At 45.1% G+C, this 18050-nt stretch overlaps 1 protein-coding gene across 1 annotated transcript in view; it reads right to left on the bottom strand.

Annotated features, from left to right (window-relative positions):
- LOC146863746 (uncharacterized) overlaps positions 1-18050 on the bottom strand; it is a 195246-nt gene that overhangs the window by 6424 nt on the left and 170772 nt on the right. The window lies entirely within an intron of this gene.

The raw sequence follows: 18050 nt of genomic DNA, 5'->3' as shown, positions 1-18050 counted from the left end.
CTTGCTAGTGATTTGGAGACCTCACCATGAGCTGAGACAGAACTAAAGATCCACGTCAACATCCTTGGAATCACACACTGGGCATGTGCATAAACCCGAGCACAGTTCAGAGCTCAGAGTGAAAAATAGGTGTTGGAGTATGGAAGAATGACCCAGCCCTCTAAGAAATATGGAAGAAAGACTGGGGACACAGGGAAAAGACAAGTCAGCCACACAGGGAACTAATCCACAGGAGTTGGAGCCTCACCAGGCTGAGTTCTTGGTCCTAGGGGGGCCCTCTAAGAAAGACGTGTGCCAGGGGGAGAGGACCTGACCCACTCTTGAAAACCTGCGACAGCAAGCTGCTGCACAGGAAAGTGGTGATGTCAGTGGTTCCCACAAAACCTGAAGAGAGGAGGGGACCCTTTATACTGAGGCCAGAGACCCACATCTGGGTACCACTTGGCAAGTGGTAGTGCCTCAGATGTCTAGGGAATTCTTCCTCACATTTGTCCATGACATCCCATGTCCCGGACACCTTTGTCAGAACAAAATGTATATTAGGCTTATCAGCCAATTCTACTGGCCAGGGATTCATCAGAAGGTGAAGAAGTTTTGCAATTACTGCCCCACCTGTCAAGCCAGTAGCAAGATGAGTGGTCACCAAGAAGCCCCCTTAATCACACTCACTGTGGCTGGAGTTTGCTTTGAAAGGATAGAGATAGACATATTTGGTCCCTTTGGCACTTCCACAGCATCAGGGAACCAATATATTCTGGTGGTAGTGGATCATGACTCCAAGTATCCTAAGGCTAAACCCCTTAGGTCTACCACTGCCAGTGCAGTGGCTAGAGCCTTCATTGCTGTTTTCACTAGGGTGGGCTTCCCTAAGGAGGTGGTGTCAGACAGAGGTATCAACTTCATGTCTGGTACACCATACTGCTCCACTTATCCCCGCAGCCCCAATGCCTGTTGGTGCTCTTGACTTCAACCTCATGGACTTCGATCTGCAACGTTTTTGACTTTAGTAGGTCGACAGTTCCTGCACCAACCTCTGGTACAAGGCCTGCAGACGCTGCCTCTTTGGAGCTCATGCAAGGTCCACAACTCTCTGCATATCCAAAGTACTGTTTGCGTATCTTCCCAACACCGTAGCTGGCCTGGTAAGCCACGGTCAGCCTGAAATGTAGCAGTTGTTTTTTTCACAACAGCGTGATAGCCCCAGATGGAGCAATCAACTTCATGGAACTATTTTTTAGGTCTATTCTTGCAATCTTCACATTTTGATTACTGTATGGTAGATTTTTATCATTTTGATCTTGTTCTACACAGATAAATATATTTGCTTGTGTTCTAAAACGGGTTTTGTGTCCTTTTGTGGTGTTTTCCCTGTATTACTGTATGTTATGTGCAAAGGCTTTATACATTGCCTGTGAGATAAGCCCGATTGCTCGTGCCAAGCTACCAAGGAGATGAGTAGTGTTTATTTTAAAAGTGTAATACCCTCATCATGACTAGAAGGAAGGGTCCCTACTTAGTCAGGGTAAAAAACCTGCCAGCCAAAGACCCCAAGTTCTAACACCCCCCACTTTTTGACTAATGTCTGATGTGATTTCAAACTGTACATGCACTGGGTCCCTGCTAACCAGTTTCCCAGTGCCAGATCTCTTGTCCCTAAATCTCTACCATGATTGGCACACGTTTTGTCCAAGTAAACTGTACTCCTGGTATCCAAGGAATGGGGACAGAAGAAGGTCCCCTAGAGATCCCTCACCCAGACCTGGCAGTGCTGGTATCGCAGGCTGCATTGCCCTGTGTGCCATGCCAGTCATACATTGCATAAGGTGTAGGGAAGTCACCCCTACTGCTGGACTTTAGCCCTAAGGAAGGGTGTACTATTTCATATGTGAGGACATATCAGCATGAGCTGATATACCCCTACAATATCCAGCCCATTCTGGGTTTTGTAAGTGAACAGGGAAGCCATAAAGAGTACATGGGCTGGACAATCATCAACACAAGTTTCCCAGCTCCATGATGGCTTCACTGGTTTCTAAGATGTTGGTACCGAACATCCTGTCTTAATAAATCCTTCATGATATCAGTATTGGATTTATTAACAAACGCATACTGCACCCTACTAGAGGTTCCCATGACACCTACCAAACGCTGGTGATGTCCGTTTCTAGTTTTAGTCAGCCTGCCTTCACCAGACATTTTTCTGGACCCTATGATAGAGAGCCAGTGCTCTCTGGATCCTGAAGCAATGCCTTCTCTGTGCAAAGGTGGTCACACCTTCCCCCCGAAGGAGCTGCCATGGGAGAAGTGGGTACTTCAAAGGACATGCCAACTTTGAACCCTGCCCTCTGCTGTTAGAAGCAGAGGCAACCCCCCAGTCCTGCCTCACTTTTGGCAGGAGAACTGGCTGGAAAGTTAGATACAGTAGGAGTTGGATTTACCTTTTTATTTAAAAGGTTTTATATAGCGCGAACATGACCACTGAGTGTATCAGAGCGCTTTGCAGTCTATGCATCATGAAGGGTACAAGCAAACAAAACAGAATCAACAAAGAGAAAAATTCACAGTCTTAAAATGTCTGACATTCTTGTGTGCCCGGCAGCTGGGCCACAAATCAACGGCTATGGCTCAGTGTCAAATGGAGAAGCCAGACTGAGGCAGAAATTTCTTCATCAAGAGCCCTTTGACTTCTTTTTTGAAGAGGGCAGTGGAAGGGTTCACCCTGACTTTTGGGGGAAGGAAATCCAGATCCTCAGAGCCATTCCTGAGAAGGCTCGATTGTGGGTTTAAAAAAAAAAAAATATATGGTTTGAGCAATAGGGTGCTGGTACTTCTGAAGGCTCTCGAACCACATGAGAGCTCCAGTTTCTGAGCGAGGTAAAGCGGGGTCTTGAAGTGTATGGATTTGTGTGGCATACATGCAATTTTTAACTGTATCCAAGTTTCATATGGAAGCCAATTCAGGGTCAGCAAGTCCAGAGAAATATGGTTGTATTTTTTGGTCTGAGTTATGAGCCTAGCAGCAGAATTGTGAGCAACCCTAAGAGGAGCCGTCTTAACTCCGGGCAAGCCACAAAGTGTTGCACTACCAGAGTCCAGCTTTGAGATCACTAATGCTAATGCTAACAACACTCAACTGATCCTCTCCCTCACCAAGGACCCCCTCACTGCCAAATCCAACCTCCACAAAGGAATGAAAACCATCGCCAACTGGATGAAGTGCAGCCGACTTAAGCTGAACACAGACAAAACAGAGATCCTCATCCTCGGCTGCAACCCATCGGCCTGGTATGACACCTAGTGGCCCTTGTCACTAGAGTCACCCCCGACACCAACCGACCACGCACGCAACCTGGGAGTCATCCTCGACTCAATGCTCACCATGACCAAGCAAGTCAACCGCAGTCTCCTCCTCCTGCTTCAACACCCTCCGCATGCTCTGCAAAATCTACAGGTGGATCCTGACAGACACGAGAAGAACTGTCACCCAGGCCCTTGTCAGCAGCAGACTCGACTACGGAAACGCCCTCTACGCAGGAGCCCCGACCAAGCTCATCAAACAACTGTAAATAATCCAAAACGCCTCTGCACGCCTGATCCTCGACATTCCACGCCACAGCCACATCACCCCCACCTGAAAAACCTGCACTGGCTCCCCATCGACAAGAGAATCTCCTTCAAACTCCTGATCCACGCACGCAAGGCACTCCACAAGACAGGCCCAGCCTACCTCAACAGTCGACTCTCCTTCTACGTTCCCAACCGTCACCTCCGCTCCGCCAACCTCTCCCTAGCCACCGTCCCGCGCATCTGCAGAACCACCACCGGAGGCAGATCCTTCTCCCACCGCGTCGACAAGATCTGGAACACCCTTCCCCTCAACCTACGACAGACCCAAGACCTGCTGACCCTCAGGAGACGACTCAAGACCTGGCTATTCGACCAGTGGTGGCAACCCCCCTCCTCTCCCTCAGCGCCTTGAGAACCTCGCGGGTAAGTAGTGTGCTTTACAGATCTTGTGATTGATTGATTGAATGCTTGCACTGCAACCTTTAGGTCATGAGCAGGGAGATAGGGTTTGAGTTTCCTTAGGATGCTGAGTTAGAAGTTCACTCCTTTTGTGAGGGAAATGATATGCTTCTGCATGTTCAGACTTTTGTCTAATATAATACCCAGAGAGGTTGCCGAATCCACGAGGTGAGGTCTACAGTTAAGAGATAGTAAGCTGATTCAACCATTGTTCTATGCCCTGAGATTGTTTGAGGGTTGAGATTAGGAGGAATTCAATTTTTAGAGCATTTAGCTTCAGGTGGTTACGTGTCAGCCAGCTTTGTGTTTCCAGCAGGACTAAGTTGAGAACCTGAATGCCCTCGGGGGAGGCGATCTTCAGGTATAGTTGGGTTTCATCCGCATACATGTGATAATGAATGCTGGATGATTTCAGAGTTTCTTTCAGAGGCTCCATGAAGAGGTTAAAGAGAGTGGGAGAAAGTACTGAACCCTTGGGAACCCCCAGAGTGACCAGTACAGGGATTGGTTCACCTTGAAGCTTTGGGATCTCTTCTGAAGGAACAAACAGAACCAGTTTCGTACATGCCCAGACAGCCCCATCCTGTGTTCCAGGAGGTCAATTAGGTTACCGTGTTTGACAGTATCGACTGCTGATGAAAGGTCAAGAAGGATCAATGAGCACGACTCATTATAGTCCAACATTCTTAGCACATCATCGACAATGTGCGTTAGCGCAGACTCTGTACTATGGCCCGGGCGGAAACCAGATTTGCATTGTCCAGGAGTTGGAAATGGTCGATGTGGTTACAGGGTTGTGCAAGCACACCTTTCTCCAGGAGCTTTGCCAAGGTGGGGATGTTAGAGATTGGGCGAAAGCTATGAAGGTCCATGGGATCAGCAGATGGTTTCTTTAGAATTGGGGTAACTTGACCCGATGTTAGGCAATCCAGAATAGTACCTTGTTAAAGTGATGCATTGATGATCGTAGTCCAAAGTGTTAGTAAGGAGGATCTGACTTCTGGGAAAAGGTTCAATCGCAGATGACCTTCACCCTGTACCACCCCTCAGGTGGGTCAGATGAGGTAGACCCCACTCTTTGCTATCAGCCATATTGAGGTTGAGCATAGTAGGCTATTAGGAGTCAGGGAATGCCCATCCTCCATGTGGAGGGAGCATATAGAGGGTTTAGGCACCCCACAGGTAGGCAGCCCATTGGCTATTACCTGGCCCCCAGCTGGGGTACCAGGCACTGAGACCTGCTGCAGCAGATCCTCTGAGCATAAAGACCATTGCTGGAAACAGCTCTGTTACTGAGAGACCATATCCTCTTGTTAGTGACTTCCACAGCATTCATCAGCAACATGTGGCACGAATGCCTACTTCATGACGGTCTGCTCTGCATCTCACCTGAAGCCTGTCCGCTGCCAATAAACTTTAAAACTCCTTGGTGGAGCCTTCCCTCTAGTGACCGCAAGTGTATCTGACTTGGCAGTCTATCACTATCTATATCTACACCAGCCATCCCACAACCGCGACCACTGGTTTGGCGGAGTTCACCATCCACAGACCTACAGTGACCTGCTGCCGGCAACTACAATGGTGTCTGTATTGCCGGTCTACTGAACTCCATTCAAGCTATACGCTTCCATTTCTTTCTATGACGACCGTGATGGTAAATATCTGATGGTATCGACTGCCAAGTGCCTAGATACTGAAACTACTTCTTATTTTGAACTGCTGTCAGTACCACAAACCTGAAACTCAGCTTCCACAGGAGCAGAAGAACTTTTCCTCAATTCCCAAGCTCCACTGCAAGTTAATAAATATATTCCACTCACAGTAAAGAGAGGGAAAGGGGATTGGGATAATAAGAGAGACTGCCATTGCTCTTCTTTAACGGAATACCTAGCAAGGGTCTTCACAAGCACCTGTAAACACAAAAACAATTTTAGTACTTCTTACACTGAACCCCTCCTTATCTCAATATCTTCCCTCTCAAACTATTCCTAATTACCTGTAATACACAGCGGTCTAGCTGCTCTCCTTAATGTTTGAATGACATTTGTACATTGTAGAACTATTATCTGTATATTTCAAGTTCTTTCTGTCTTTACTTTACAGATGCTGTAGAGGAAACTCCTGGTGGTAAGTACAAATATATACATATATTTAAACAGATGAGAGGTGTGGCAATGGGGGCTTGCTTTTCCCCAAGCTATGCTTGTTTACATATGGGCATGTGGGAAGAGCAAGTCCTCCATAATTGATTCATGCAAGTCATGTCTGAAAACATTATTGTTTGGTATCGTTATATTGACAATTTATTCTTAATCTGGACGGGTTCCGAATTAGCAGCAGAAAATTTTATTCAGGAAATCAATATTAACCAACTGAGCTTACAGGTCACAGCCTAGATAAGTCAGAAGTCTGTTAACTTCCTAGACGTAGAAGTCTTTATCCTGAATGGTAGACTTGAGACTAAACTACATCGCAAAGCAACAGCCGGGAATACGGTGCTCCACGCCAATAGTCACCACCCTGAACATCTCATCCGTAGTATACCCTACGGCGAGATGCTGCACATCAGGCACATTTGTAGTTTAGATGATGGCTGTTGGTCAGCCCAAGACGAAAGCAAAAAGAGGTTCATTTTGAAAACTAGATCCGTACCTAGACCTAAAGCCTTGTGCCACAGTACTGATACCAAGTTAGTCAACACTCTCCCCATAACCTCAACAGACCCACCGAGACTAATAATAACATTTAGCTGCCAACAGGGAGTCTTGTGAAAAATGTTCAAGAAAAACTAGGCACTTGTACACAATGACCCGGTGATAGGTGACTCTATGACAAATGCTCCCAATATCACCTTTCCGAAAGCTCGCTCCATGACTGACATGCTTGTGAAAAGCAGTCCAGAAATTGGCACCAAAAACAACTGGCTGCAAACCACCAAAGGGATTATCAAATGCTCCACTTGTAAAGCCTGTACACTAGGAAAAAGTACCACGTCATATAGATCCCCGTTTTCTGAAATTCCCCAAAAAATAACTAAGAAGTTAACCTGTTAAACTGATTTTGCAGGGTATGTGCTGGAGTGTACTTGTGGCCTGCAATTTATTGGTAGCACCAAGTTGCAGGCACACAAACGTATACTCCAGCACATGAGGGCCATTAGCAATCAAGAAGCTTCTTACCCAGTAGCCAGGCATTTCAAGGATAAGCACAACAGTAGCTTGGAACACCTTAGCTACTTCATCATTGATACCATCCCATCACTTAGACGTGGGGGGGATTGAGAAGCACTACTGAGGAAACTAGAGACACGATATATTCTTGCGCTTGATTCTAAGACACCGAATGGACTGAATTCTAGCGAAGATTTTTATACGTGTCTGTGAATCAGGTCGTAAGCACTTTATTGAATCAGTTTCAGTGCGTATACCATTAATACCAGTCAAACTGGATGTCATACCTCCTTAAGACATGTACAGATTCATGTTTTATCAAGTAATTTTGTTAATACAACATTTTTTTAAATGTTTTATTTTTCATTTTTAGCACGAGCACTTTTTCAGGCAACAGGCATAGGATTCACACACTGAGTACAAGGGTTAAGATATGTAAATTAATGATGAGGGCATGGAAATCATCTTACTTTAGATGAGATTTCAGACATTCATGTTGTAATAAATTCCTTAGGGTTCTTGATTTCCTAATCATCACGTATATCTATATTTTTTTAAGGGGATCATGTTAGGATTTTTCTATAATTTTTTAACATTTATGATGATATTAAATAAATGTTTTAGTAGAATTTTAGGCGAATAGTATACAGAGGGTTCAATAATTTTGACCTTGCTGAGTATTGTTCCTTCTATAAGTTAATGACTTAATGAATATGATACAACTTTGTGTCCAAATTATGCCTAGAATATTTTTGAGTTTTTTGTTCCCCTTTTTTCTCTTTTCCTTTGTTTTTGGTAGGTTTCTTTTGTGTGCAACCCTGGGTGGCCTAGGCTATATAGTAATACATCAAAGTAGCATATATACAAACACAATTTTTCTAAGAGGTCAACTACGTTTATATCTAGGCACTATTGGGACAACCAATTGAATAAGGAACACCATGTTAAATGTTTCAGGTACAACACATAGCGACACAGGCAAACCCTAAACCGGTCCAGCATGATTCACTTCCTATAGCAAAATATACCCACTTGGGTTTCATTGTGTTTCTTTGGACATAGGTACCACAGGTAAAATAGACAAGATTTAGACACTACATGTCTTTTGTAACAATGTTTTACATTTTAGGATTAGTAGGTTCAATTTATGTCCGCCAATGATGTATAACTAGCATTGATTATACAGTTGGACGTATTGTTGTTGTTACCTGTCTTAAGTCAATTATACACTAAACGTAGTGGTGCTCACAATCTGTGTATGCATAACACGCAAGATTTTAGCTCTATGATGTGTTTACCAGATTTGATTGAATTTTCAAGGCAGACGCCGCAAACATACAGATCTAAATATTTATATTTATATGTATTTATAGATTTGTAATATATATATCAGTATGTTCCCTTTTAACCTGAGTGTAAATATGCTACTAATATGGGCCAGTTTTCAGTACACACATGTCCTGAATTTTCAGCATTATGCAGTTAAAAGTGTGGTTCACCATTTAGTTTTGGGCTTGTTTCAATGTCTGTTTGCCTCTCCGGGCACGTGATATTGCACTGGCACTTTAAATAATCAGGCTTCCACCAACAGCGTCATGTGATCAAGGCCTCCAGTAGGGCAAAACGCGTCATGGCGGAGGTGCGTTAACGTTGGACTAAATAAAAAGTTTGCATGAGGATTTATGTGAGTTGGAGACAAAGTCCTTTGCGCATATATATATATATATATATATATATATATATATATATATATATATATATATTCACTTAAAAAACCATAGGTTTCACACATGTTATAGTTAGCTGGACATTTCACTCGTAAAAAACCAATGAAATTCACCCGTTATAGTTAGTTCAGGTAACTATAACTCACGCGACCGGAATCCACTGCTGATGACGTCAGATATTACATCACTGAATTTAGACACTTATTTACCCATTTATTCTTCCATTTACCTTTAGCTATACATATATTACAAATATTTATTTTACAGAAAGACACATATTCACTGGATGATGTAATCAGTGATGTAATATGTGACATCATCAGCAGTGGATTGCGGTAGCGTGAGGTATAGTTACCTGAACTAACTATAACGGGTGAATTTCATTGTTTTTTTACGAGTGAAATGTCCAGCTAACTATAACATGTGTGAAACCTATGGTTTTTTAAGTGAATTTGCAAGGTTTTTTAAATGCTAATTCCTAACTATAACGTGTGTGAAACCTATGGTTTTTTCAGTGAATTTGTACGGTTTTTTAAATGCTAAGTTATGTATTTATTATTTATTTATTATTTAAAGGTTTTTCACCGTGTGCGAACGGTGCGTGCATGGTGCGCTTTGCGCACCGTGCGAACGCTGTGGGCGCGCGGTGCGCTTCGCGCACCACACGCCCACGTTACGCAGTTCGCGGAATTTTCCCGTTTCGACCGTGCGCGCACGGTGCGCGCACTCTGTGATTTTTCTGAAAAAAAATAAAAACATATTTGGCCCTTGGGGGTCCTTCTGGGACCCCCTGACAAAGGCTAGGGGGTCAGGAACTGTCCACCCTGCACCCTTTTAACGTTCTCCACCTTTGTTTTTCACCCCCTCAGACTGTGAGAGACAAAATGGCGGCCGACACTTCCTGGTTTTGACCGATTCGAATGTTTACTAAGATCTAACAACCAATCAGAAGTGCGCTTGCGCACGGCAGGGTGCGCGCACCGTGCGCTCACCATGTGCGCCTATAGATATATATATGCTTTTAAATGCTATTTTCTCAGGAAATACTGAACAGATTTACACCAGACCTGCAAAAGGCACATCCCTGACCTGAGGACTACCTCTCTGCCAAATTTCAAGTAATTCTGTTCAGCCTTTCGGGCTGTAGCTTGGACTAAAGGTCCCTATGGAAAAATGCATGGGGAAAACGCATTTTGGGACCCCCCCTTTTTCTCAGCCCCCGCTTGACGAATCCCCCCGAGACTTTCAGGGAAGGAGCGTAGCGGAGCGCCCCACCTATTTTAAAAATTTCGCGAGGATTCGTCAATCGGCGACAAAGTTATTCCAAATAGAATGTTGCGGATTTCCTATGGAAACAAGTCCTAACTATAACTATCTACTGGCAACCGCCAGTAGATAATATATATATATATATATATATATTCACTGAAAAAACCATAGGTTTCAGGAACGTTATAGTTAGTTGGACATTTCACTCGTACAAAACCATAGAAATTCCGGTGTTATAGTTAGTTCATCTAACTATAACTTGCGCTCACGCAATGCACTGCTAATGACGTCACATATTACATCATTCATGACATGGTCAGTGACATCACTGATGACATCATCAGCAGTGCATTGCGGGGGCGTGAGTTATAGTTAGCTGAACTAACTATAACACCGGAATTTCTATGGTTTTGTACGAGTGAAATGTCGAACTGACTATAACGTTCCTGACACCTATGGTTTTTTCTGTGAATTTCTATGGTTTTTTAAATGCTAATTTCTAACTATAACGTGCCTGAAACCTATGTTTTTTTTTGTGAATTGCTATGGTTTTTTAAAATGCTAATTTCTAATCGTAACGTGCCTGAAACCTATGTTTTTTTCAGTTAATTGCTAAGGTTTTTTAAATGAAAGTTTGTAAGTCTAATGTACCTCAATCCTATTTTTTTTTTAAATTTTCTATACATATATATATTTATAAAAAATTGTGAATCATTTTTAATTAGGAAAACTATATTCATTCTTTTTTATGTAATATTATACAGAAGTCGTGCACCCTTCGCGCATCCTACACGATGGCTGCGCGCATTCCGGTAGCCATCTTAAAAAGTCACGCTGGGGTCGCGGCTTTGGCGTAATTTGTAAAGTATGAAATATCTTTAAATTAATTATAAATAAAAGTTTTCCTTTAAGTGTGTGTCTAAATTTATTAATAAAAGTTATGTTATGTTATTTTAATTTATTCAGCGCACAGCTACTCGGAAGTGTCCCGGCGCCAACAACAGAAAGGCGGCCCAAAAACACAGATGTCCATTAAAACAGCAGAGTCTTCAAAGACTTCCTGAACAGACGAGGATCAGAGATGGCCCTCAAAGTCAGGGGAAGCGAATTCCAGGCAAGGCAGGCTCTACGGGCAAAAGAGTTGCCCCCCAACCGTTGACGCTTAAATTTGGGCACCTGCATCAGCAGCAGTGAGGACGACCTCAGCTGTCTCCTACGAATGTAGAAGGTGAATCTGTCCTGCAAATAAGAGGGGCCTAATCCATAGAGGGCCTGTTGCACAATTGACAGCATTTTAAATTTCAGTCGTGTTTCAACGGGAAGCCAATGAAGTGACCGAAGCAGCGCCTGTACACTATGCCTGGAGGACAGCTCCCCTAGAAGTCTGGCGGCCGAATTTTGGACCACTTGCAATTTCTTTACAAGGTAGCCCGGGCTGCCCACCAGGAGGGCATTCACGTAGTCCAGGCGGTGGAGAACCAGTGCACGCACCACCGTCTCTCTGGCCTTATGTGGCAGCAAGGGGAGAAACTTCTCCAAACTCTTCATCAGCCCAAAGCATGTGCCGGCCTGTTTTTTTACATTCGATGCAAAGTTCAAGTTCTCGTCAAACCAGACGCCGATATTTTTTACGGCCCCATTAATCTCGGGGGTCATGGAAAGCCCGAGGGCCAGAGTCTTGTTCTGAACTCAGGAGAAAAGGAGCCAAACAGCAGGACCTCCGACTTTGCCTCGTTACATTTCAGCTGAGCATTAGCCAACCACTGAAAGACCGAGGACAGGCACTGATGAGGTCTAGCCACCGAGTCGTCTTCCTTATTCCAAGTGAACAGCAGCTGGGTGTCATCAGCATAGGCCATCACTTTAGCCCCCACTGACTCCGCCAGAAAAATCAGCGGAGTCACATAGATGTTAAATAGCAGAGGGCTCAGTGACGACCCCTGTGGTACCCCCGTGGTAACCCTCAAGGGGACCGAGGCACACGGAGGAAGTCAGACCTGCTGCATCCTTCCCTCCAAAAAGGAGCTGATCCAAAGCAGCGCCCTCCCAGATACTCCAATATCCAGGAGGCGGTCAAGGAGCATGGCATGGGCCACCGTGTCGAACGCCGCCGAGAGATCTAGCAATATCAATGCTGCTCTCCCGCCGGCATCCAGGCACTCCCGGATCGACTCCGAAACCTCCAACAGTGCGAATTCGGTACTGTAAGAGGCACGGAATCCAGATTGCGCCGGGTGAAGCACACCTGCTCCCTCCACAAAGTTAGTCAGTTGGAACGTGACCGCCTTCTCGCAAACTTTGGCCAAACTAGGCAAAAGCGAGATGGGACGATAGTTTTCAGGGAGCAAAGGATCAAGGGATGGCTTTTTAAGTAGCGGTAGAATTAAAGCGTGTTTTCATGCCATAGGCACATACGCTTCCCGTAATGATTGATTAACCAGGAGATTCACCTCTAAGTTGGTGGTGTCAGCCACATCGGAGAGTAGTCTAGCCACGCACGGATCGTTAGGCGAGCCAGACTTGAGGGCTTTAAGAATTCTAAGAGAACCTGTCAAGTCAATGGGACTAAAATCCGAGAAGCTGGAGATCAGAGGTGCCCTAGGCAGAAGAGGCGCCTGCTCAGGGCTACCAGACCTCACCGAGGACCGAAATGTCTCCTGGATGCTGATTATTTTATCCCTAAAAAAAGATGCCAAGGTATTACACCAGACTTCCGAGGCAGGGGATACCGCCACCTGGGCGCTAGGGGCTAGGAAACTATGCACTATGGCAAAGATCTCTTTAGAGTTGTTATTAGCGCGTTCAATACGGGCTGCATAATACAGACCCTTGGCCTCCCCTATCGCTCCAATAAAAGTATTTTTAAAGTATTATTTTCAATATAATTTCGATGAAAGTAAAGTTACGAAATGCGCTGTGTAGCCGCTTAATGTGCGCAACATCGCCCCACGCGTATTTCCGGGGTCGTGCAGTGACTTCGGCATACTTTTAAAGTTGAAATAATTACTATAGAAAGTTTGAATATGATATTAGACTGAACAGTTTTGCTAATATACTGATTAAAAGTTTATAGAATTTTTTTATCTATAGTGTATAATGACATATATGATTTTCACGGGTGTGCGAAGGGTGCGTGACGAGTGTGTGCACCCTACGGAACTTCATGTCAGCAAAAGAAAAAAGGAATCTGATTAATTGAAATCAATTTCATTGTGAAAAATGGAGGATCCATCCTTCTGATATTTCCCTTACATTTTGTCCTTGATAGAGAGAAGACATGTTTCTTGCTTCTCTTTATGTTGATATACCTTTTTTGTGTGTTTGTTTATTTTTAATACAACTATGGCTTCTAGTTTTGCAGAAATTGATCCACTTGCAGTAGAGGAGGAAGAACAGATGGTGCAACAGAAGAAGAAAAGAAAGGAAAGCATTGTTTGGTAATTTTTTAGTGTACAAGAGGACCTGCGATGGATGCCGCTTCTGCCTCCCGTAACGTAGAACAGCACAGTACGGTCAAACTGCGGTGGGCCGCACACTCGTAGACCTCTCATGGCACTGCTCCACACTTCGGTGTGGACGCTTTCCATTAGCTGTGTTTTCTGATGACGTGTCGCGCCGGCCCGTCCAACAACAGAACTCCTTTAGATCGAAACCGACTCTTCCACTTTCTCACCGGAAGTGAAACCAGGCCACGTGGACACTTTCACAATACAACAGCCGAGAATGCACTTTTTGGGAAACAAACACATTCCTTCCTCCTAATCAAATAAAAGACTCACTGAAGAACAGGCGCCAGCTTCGATCGTTAAACAGCTTTTACAACGACTTTTTTACTTCGCAATACCATTACAACGCATGCATTACCATGCATGCGTTGCGCATAGCGAAGTCATTACCACGGATATTTTTATATCGCATGGTCATTTACCACGCATGCCTTTACAACGCATTTCATTGTAAAGGTGTGAATGGTAAATGAACATGCGTTCTAAAAAAATTTAGAAAATCCACGTCGTTGTAAGGAAACATAGGCTGTTCCGTTTCCTCACAACGACATGCTCCGCCCCTCAGAGACGACGTGAAGCAGAAACCATGAGGAGTGACAGGTAAGGGGGATTGCGCATGGGGTGGGGGTGGGGGATACTTTTCTAGGGATTAGGGTAGTGCAGTGGTGTTTGGGTAGTGTAGGGGGTCGTGGTGGGGGTAGATTTTTTAGGGTAGTGCGGTAGTGTTTGGGTAGTGTAGGGTGTCATGCTGGGGTAGTGTTTATGGGCCCGATTCACAGAACTAACTTAAGTCAAAATCCTAAACTTACTACTTTTGGTATTCACAGAAGTTAGGATTTTGTCTTAAGTTTGTCTTAAGACAAACTTAAGACAAACTTAAGACAAACTTAAGACAGACTTAAGACAGACTTAAGACAGACTTAAGACAAACTTAAGACAGACTTAAGACAGACTTAAGACTGACTTAAGTTAGGATTTTGTCTTAAGTTTGTATTAAGTTTGTCTTAAGTCTGTCTTAAGTCTGTCTTAAGTCTGTCTTAAGTTTGTCTTAAGTTTGTCTTAAGGCTGTCTTAAGTTTGTCTTAAGTCAAACTTAGGACAAAATCCTAACTTCTGTGAATACCATAAGTAGTAAGTTTAGGATTTTGTCTTAAATTAGTTCTGTGAATCGGGCCCTTAGGGTTTAGGGTAGTGCAGTGGTGTTTGTGTAGTGTAGGGGGTCGTGCTGCAGTCAGTGTTTTAGGGTTTAGGTTAGTGCAGTGGTGTTTGTGTAGTGTATGGGGTCGTTCTGGGAGTAGTGTTTTAGGGTTTAGGGTAGTGCAGTGGTGTTTGTGTAGTGTAGGTGGTCGTGCTGGGGGTAGTGTTTTAGGATTTAGGTAGCGCAGTGGTGTTTGTGTAGTGTAGGGAGTCAATATGGGGTAGTGTTTTAGGGTTTAGGGTAGTGCAGTGGTGTTTGGGTAGCATAGGGGGTCATGCTAGGGATAGATTTAGGGTTTAGGGAATTGCAGTGGTGTTTGGGTAGTGTAGGGGGTCGTGCAGGGGTAGTGTTTTAGGGTTTCGGGTAGTGCAGTGCTGTTTGTGTAGTTTAGGTGGTTGTGCTGTGGGCAGTGTTTTAGGGTTTAGAGTAGTGCAGTGGTGTTTGGGTAGTGTAGGGGGTCGTGCTGGGGTAGTGTTTTAGGGTTTAGGGCAGTGCAGTGGTGTTTGTTTAGTGTAGGGGGTCGTGCTAGGAGTAGTGTTTTAGGGTTTAGGATGTAGGATGTAGGGTAGTGCAGTGGTGTTTGTGTAGTGTAGGGGGTCATGCTGGGGGTAGTGTTTTAGAGTTTAGAGTAGTGCAGTGGTGTTTGGGTAGTGAGGGGGTTGTGCTGGGGGCGGTGTTTTAGAGTTTAGGGTAGTGCAGTGGTGTTTGGGTAGTGTAGGGGGTCGTGCTGGGGTAGTGTTTTAGGGTTTAGGGCAGTGCAGTGGTGTTTGTGTAGTGTAGGGGGTTGTGCTGGGGGTTGTGTTTTAGGGTTTAGGGTAGTGCAGTGGTGTTTGTGTAGTGTAGGGGGTTGTGCTGTGGGCAGTGTTTTAGGGTTTAGGGTAGTGCAGTGGTGTTTGGGTAGCATAGGGGGTCATGCTAGGGATAGATTTAGGGTTTAGGGAAGTGCAGTGGTGTTTGGGTAGTGTAGGGGGTCGTGCTGGGGTAGTGTGTTAGGGTTTCGGGTAGTGCAGTGCTGTTTGCGTAGTTTGGTGGTTGTGCTGTGGGCAGTGTTTTAGGGTTTAGAGTAGTGCAGTGGTGTTTGGGTAGTGTAGGGGGTCATGCTGGGGTAGTGTTTTAGGGTTTAGGGCAGTGCAGTGGTGTTTGTGTAGTGTAAGGGTTCGTGATGGGGGTAGTTATTTAGTGTTTAGGTTAGTGCAGTGGTGTTTTTGTAGTGTAGGGGGTCGTGCTCGGGGTAGTGTTTTAGGGTTGAGGGTAGTGCAGTGGTGTTTGTGTAGTGTAGGAGGTCATGCTGGGGGTAGTGTTTTATGGTTAAGGGTAGTGCAGTGGTGTTTATGGAGTGTTTGGGGGCATGTATTAGGGTTAAGGTTAGTGCAGTGATTTTTGGGTAGTGTAGGGAGTCATGCTGGGAGTAGATTTAGGGTTTAGGGTAGTGCAGTGGTGTTTGGTTAGTGTAGGGGGTCATGCTGGGGAAGTGTTTTAGTGTTTAGGGTAGTGCAGTGGGGTTAGGGTTGTATATGGGGGCATGCTGGGGTAGTGTTTTAGGGTTTAGGGTAGCGCAGTAGTTTTTGTGTATTGTATGGGGTCGTGCTGGGGGTAGGTATTTAGTGTTTAGGTTAGTGCAGTGGTGTTTTTGTAGTGTTGGGTGTCGTGCTGGGGATAGTGTTTTAGGGTTTAGGGTAGTGCAGTGGTGTATGGGTAGTGTAGGTGGTCGTGCTGGGGGTAGTGTATTAGGGTTTAGGGTAGTGCAGTGGTGTGTGGGTAATGTAGGAGGTTGTACTGGGGGTAGTGTTTTAGGGTTTAGGGTAGTGCAGTGGTGTTTGGGTAGTGTAGGGGGTCGTGCTGGGGGTAATGTTTTAGGGTTTAGGGTAGTGCAGTGGTATTTGGGTAGTGTAGGGGGTCGTGCTGGGATAGTATTTTAGGGTTTAGGGTAGTGCAGTGGTGTTTGGGTAGTGTAGAGGGTCATGCTGGGGTAGTGTTTTAGGGTTTAGGGTAGTGCAGGGGTGTTTGTGTAGTGTAGGGGGTCATGCTAGGGTAGTGTTTTAGGGTTAAGTGTTTAGTGTAGTGCAGTGGTGTTTGTGTAGTGAAGGTGGTCATGCTTGGGGTAGTTTTTTAGGGTTTAGGGCACTGCAGTGGTGTTTGCGTAGTGTAGGTGTTTGTGCTGGGGTAGTCTTTTAGGGTTTAGGGCAGTGCAGTGGTGTTTGGTTAGTGTAAGGCATAATGCTGGTGTAAATGTATAGTTTAGGGTAGTTCAGTGGCGTTTGGGTAGTGCAGGGGGTCCTGCTGGGGTAGATTTAGGGTTTAGGGTAGTGCAGTGGTTATTGGCTAGTGTTTTGAGTTCATGCTGGGGTAGTGTTTTAGGGTTGAGGGTAGTGCAGTGGTGTTTGGATAGTGTAGGGGGTCATGCTGGGGTAATGTTTTAGGGTTTAGAGTAGTGCAGTGATGTTTGGGTAGTGTAGGAGGTCATGCTGGGGGTATTGTTTTAGGGTTTAGGATAGTGCAGTGGTGTTTGTGTAGTGTAGGGGGTTGTGCTGGGGGTAGTGTTTTACTGTTTAGGGCAGTGAAGTGGTGTTTGTGTAGTGTGGGGTCAAACTGGGGGTAGTGTTTTAGGGTTTAGGGCAGTAAAGTGGTGTTTGTGTAGTGTAGGATGTGTTGCTGGGGGTAGTCTTTTAGGGTTTAGGGCAGTGCAGTGGTGTTTGGTTAGTGTAAGGCATAATGCTGGTGTAAATTTATGGTTTAGGTTAGTTCAGTGGTGTTTGGGTAGTGTAGGGGGTCATGCTGGGGGTAGATTTAGGGTTTAGGGTAGTGCAGTGGTGTTTGGTTAGTGTAGGGGGTCGTGCTGGGGTAGTGTTTTAGGGTTTAGGGTAGTGCAGTGGGGTTAGGGTTGTATATGGGGTCATGCTGTGGTAACCTCCTCGACACAACAGCGCCAGACATCGCCTTCCTCACGGAAACGTGGATGAACGCCTCCTCATCCCCCGACATTGCCATAGCCATCCCGCACGGCTATAAGATCACCCGGATGGACCGCGTCAACCAAGCCGGAGGCGGCATCGCCATTGTCTACAGAAACACCATCCGCATCACGACCAACACCGACGACACCCTCACCACCGCCGAGCTCCTCCACTTCCAGATACACACCGACCCCAAAACCA

The sequence above is a fragment of the Triturus cristatus genome, chromosome 2_1 (genome assembly GCF_964204655.1).
Source record: "Triturus cristatus chromosome 2_1, aTriCri1.1, whole genome shotgun sequence".
Taxonomy (NCBI): Eukaryota; Metazoa; Chordata; class Amphibia; order Caudata; family Salamandridae; genus Triturus; species Triturus cristatus.
Note: the sequence above shows the minus strand (reverse complement) of the source record. Positions and strands in the feature narration are given on the sequence as shown.